The following is a 4,629-nucleotide window of genomic DNA, read 5'->3' on the forward strand; positions in this document are numbered from 1 at the left end:
TTTCATACGTGGATTTAATTATATATTGTCCTTCAAATGAATTTCTATATCTTTTATATTTTGGTTTTAAGTTTCTGTTTGAAATTTAGCTTATAATTTTAGCTGCAATTTGTGATCCAGGTGCAGAGTAAAACCCAAGTTCCTAAACTGTCACAAAATGGATTTTACTTTTGTGTATATTTAAAATTTATTCTAAATTTTAATGTGTTATTTACACAACTATTATGAGAAATATGTATACATATTTTAAAAGTTTAATTAATTTTGTATCCTGCTACTTTACCAAATTCATTGATTAGCTCTAGTAGTTTTCTGGTAGCATCTTTAGGATTCTCTATGTATAGTATCATGTCATCTGCAAACAGTGACAGCTTTACTTCTTCTTTTCCGATTTGGATTCCTTTTATTTCTTTTTCTTCTCTGATTGCTGTGGCTAAAACTTCCAAAACTATGTTGAATAATAGTGGTGAGAGTGGGCAACCTTGTCTTGTTCCTGATCTTAGTGGAAATTCTTTCAGTTTTTCACCATTGAGGACAATGTTGGCTGTGGGTTTGTCATATATGGCCTTTGTTATGTTGAGGAAAGTTCCCTCTATGCCTACTTTCTGTAGGGTTTTTATCATAAATCGGTGTTGAATTTTGTCAAAAGCTTTCTCTGCATCTATTTAGATGATCATATGGTTTTTCTCCTTCAATTTGTTAATATGGTGTATCACATTGATTGATTTGCGTATATTGAAGAATCCTTGCATTCCTGGAATAAACCCCACTTGATCATGGTGTATGATCCTTTTAATGTGCTGTTGGATTCTGTTTGCTAGTATTCTGTTGAGGATTTTTGCATCTATGTTCATCAGTGATATCGGCCTGTAGCTTTCTTTCTTTGTGACATCCTTGTCTGGTTTTGGTATCAGGGTGATGGTGGCCTCGTAGAATGAGTTTGGGAGTGTTCCTCCCTCTGCTATATTTTGGAAGAGTTTGAGAAGGATAGGTGTTAGCTCTTCTCTAAATGTTTGATAGAATTCGCCTGTGAAGCCATGTGGTCCTGGGCTTTTGTTTGTTGGAAGATTTTTTTTTTGTCAAAATTCATTTGTATTAATAGAAAATAAACACGTATTCCAGTTGTTATACTTGAAGTTGCTAATAAAAAAAAGAATTTAAAATCACTACTTAATAATCCTGTTTTAACTAAGACAATGAAACTGTGGCTTAAAAAAAAAAGTATTCAGCACCTTTTGCTCATAGGACTTTCAGACTTTGTTCTTAAAGTTTCTGGAACTTTCCCATTTGTAAAATACAGGAATTGCTGAGCTACATGAGGAACCCTCTCTGGGACAACCAACAAGAAGTTAAGCATTCAGTATATATTCAGCCTGGTAACTTGGACTCTACAACAATCCCCTCCTCTCCACTCTGGCTCAGGAGGGACATGCTTCTAAGCACTGAGGTATGACGAGTCCGACTGTTATTAGCTGGAAAGACCAGTTCTAACAGCAAATAACAGTAAATCTCTGGCACAGAGAGTACTGTCCTTAATGTTCTATGATTTTAGGAAATTCTGTAAATAGCTTGGCTTTAGTTCAATTTACTCAGAAATGAAACATGTTTAATAAGATTAAACTACTCTGCTAGAGTTAAGTGTCTGATGGTTTAGTGTCCTTGTAAAATACATACATAATACGTGTAGGTAAATCATAGTCTTAAAGTATACTTAGAATACTGCATTATTGAAACCAAAGTCTAACAAAATGACTACAGTTAGAAGCAGCCAATGAAACTAAATCCAAAGTTATGACAAGGGAGACTAATCCTCACTTGAAGCTGTGTCACTTAGAGAATTAAAGCCATTCAAGGCAAGGTGAAGGTGGCACCTTTAGATAATTCCAATCAGGGCCAGAAATTAGCATTTCTAAATATTTCAGAAAAGTCCATGGAAGTGTTTCAAAGACTTTTATGCAAAAGAATGTCTGTCTATCTTTCTGCATCAGTAAGTAGTAGTGCCCATCAGAATTTCCTAATAACACAAAGACAAAGGCAAGTCCATACACTCGATCAGATGTCAAAGGAATGGGAGGTGGACTATTAGGTCACCCTTAGAGCTTCTGCTGGCTTTTTACTATATGCTGTTCACCAGTGTGAGTCAGGTGGACTTTGTGAGAGAATAGTGTTTGGTGGCCAGGACCTCTTTTGGGCTTTTCTTGCTAAGTGGAATACACAACAGATAAGGGAATAGGGGAGGTAATACAGGGAAGCTACTCTTTCCAGCCCAGAAGGAGTTGGTGAAGCCCATATATGCATTTAAGAAGCCCATGGGATCCTCTAGCTGTCATAGTGGCTAATGTGGTCATCCAGAATCGACACTGTGGACCGCGGCAGCGTTTTCCTGTACAGCTCCAGAAACTCTGGATAGGGATTCACTGGATCCAGTGGCCCATAGGTAAAATGAATGGGAATAGGGCTTCCCTGGTGGTGCAGTGGTTGAGAGTCTGCCTGCCGATGCAGGGGACACGGGTTCGTGCCCCGGTCCGGGAGGATCCCACATGCCGCAGAGCGGCTGAGCCCGTGAGCCATGGCCGCTGAGCCTGCGCGTCCGGAGCCTGTGCTCCACAATGTGAGAAGCCACAACAGTGAGAGGCCCGTGTACCGCAAGAAAAAAGAAAAAAAAAAAAAAAAGAATGGGAATAGATGCAGAGGCAAGAGCTCCCACCCAGCATCTTCTAAACTTCTTCCTTTGATTGATGTACTGCAAGAGACTGTCGATAACCAAGTTCCCGTCATTGTTGCGTATCCCTGCCCACATGTCCCACAGTTCACTCTCAGAGGGTCAGGTGTATGGCTCAAAGACTGGGGTGAGACCTCGAGAGAATACGAAGAAGTTCATCAGTCGTGTGAGGATGGGTGACAGCACGCCTCCAGCTTTGAGAAGCTTTTGGAGAAGGAGAGGACGGTGAGTCTCAGGAAATATACCTTCATTTGACAGAGAGAGACTCTTGATGGTAAGCCGACCAGATCGATTCTGCTTGAACCTATAGAGCAGCTCCTGAGCAACGATATCCCCATAGTTGTGAGACAACAGGTTGATCCTATGGTTCTGGAGCCCCAGATGCTGCAAAAGAGCCTCCACGATGCTGGAATAGTGATGTGATCTCAGTTTGTCACTGAAGCCAAAGCCTAGGAAATCAAGGGCAATCACTTGATGAAACCTGAGAGTCACACCTTCCCAAAACTTGTACCAGTCATAGCTGGACGTTGGAAAGCTGTGTAAAAGCACAACTATCTCTGGACTTCCAACACCCACAGAGTCTTGGTAGAAGATACGCAGTCCCTTGTAGGTAAAAAATTTGCCTGATAACTTCCATGAGTGAAGAGCAGGGGAAAGCCGGGGGTGGGGGGTGGGATGTGCAGATAGGCCACAAGCAGGGGCACAGCCAACAGCCCCACCTGGACCCACCACTCCCTCATTCTGATTCAGGTAAGACCTGGGCTACAAGACTCCATGTTTGGGGACCCGGTTGCGCATGCCTGTTGGAAGATTTTTAATCACAGTTTCCATTTCAGTGCTTGTGATTGGTCGGTTCATATTTTCTATTTCTTCCTGGTTCAGTCTCGGCAGGTTGTGCATTTCTAAGAATTTGTCCATTTCTTCCAGGTTGTCCATTTTATTGGCATAGAGTTCCTTGTAGTAATCTCTCATGATCCTTTGTATTTCTGCAGTGTCAGTTTTTACTTCTCCTTTTTCATTTCTAATTCTATTGATTTGAGTCTTCTCCCTTTTTTTCTTGATGAGTCTGGCTAATGGTTTATCAATTTTGTTTATCTTCTGAAAGAACCAGTTTTTAATTTTATTGATCTTTGCTATCGTTTACTTCATTTCTTTTTCATTTATTTCTGATCTGATCTTTATGATTTCTTTCCTTCTGCTGACTTTGGGTTTTTTTTATTCTTCTTTCTCTAATTGCTTTAGGCACAAGGTTAGGTTGTTTATTTGAGATGTTTCCTGTTTCTTAAGGTAGGATTGTATTGCTATAAACTTCCCTCTTAGAACTGCTTTTGCTGAGAGAATTGCATTTTTGCACATATCTGATCCATTTTATTCATGCCCTATTATTAATCTTTCCTGTCTGTCTTCCTGCCTTCCACACATCTGTTGGAGTGCTTATCAATAGGAAAGTACAGGTGAACTAGGTCAAGACTTAGATCCTACCCTCGAGGAGTGCACAGCACAGTGGAGGAGAGTGACATATTGACAGGTTACTACAATACAGTATAGAACAGTGGGCACCATTAGAGTGTTGTGGATGAAGTGCTTCCCTGAGCTATTTATAGACCTCTTAGTATAATCTTGGCACAATCTTGGTAGAATTTTTGTAATTTCTTTATATTGACTGACTCCCTGTTCTATGTTTGTCCTCTCTATGGGTTCCTAAATATACAAATAAATATGCAGAAGACCACAAACAAAATTCTACTAAACATTTATTATTATATATATTTAAGAAAAATTTTGCTAGAACTGTTGGGTAAATTCATTTGTTTATTTAGTCACTTCATTATTTCTTAGTTTTACACACCATTTGTTCTTAGGTAGGTTATTTTCTCCAGATACTTGTCCAGGAAAGTATCATTTTC

At 39.6% G+C, this 4,629-nt stretch overlaps 1 pseudogene; it reads right to left on the minus strand.

The window, feature by feature from the left end:
• Positions 1–2,115: 2,115 nt before the first annotated feature.
• LOC137208544 (mesoderm-specific transcript homolog protein-like) lies at positions 2,116–3,462 on the minus strand (annotated as a pseudogene).
• Between the last annotated feature and the right edge of the window lie 1,167 nt (positions 3,463–4,629).

Source organism: Pseudorca crassidens, chromosome 16 (genome assembly GCF_039906515.1).
Source record: "Pseudorca crassidens isolate mPseCra1 chromosome 16, mPseCra1.hap1, whole genome shotgun sequence".
NCBI classification, from domain to species: domain Eukaryota; kingdom Metazoa; phylum Chordata; class Mammalia; order Artiodactyla; family Delphinidae; genus Pseudorca; species Pseudorca crassidens.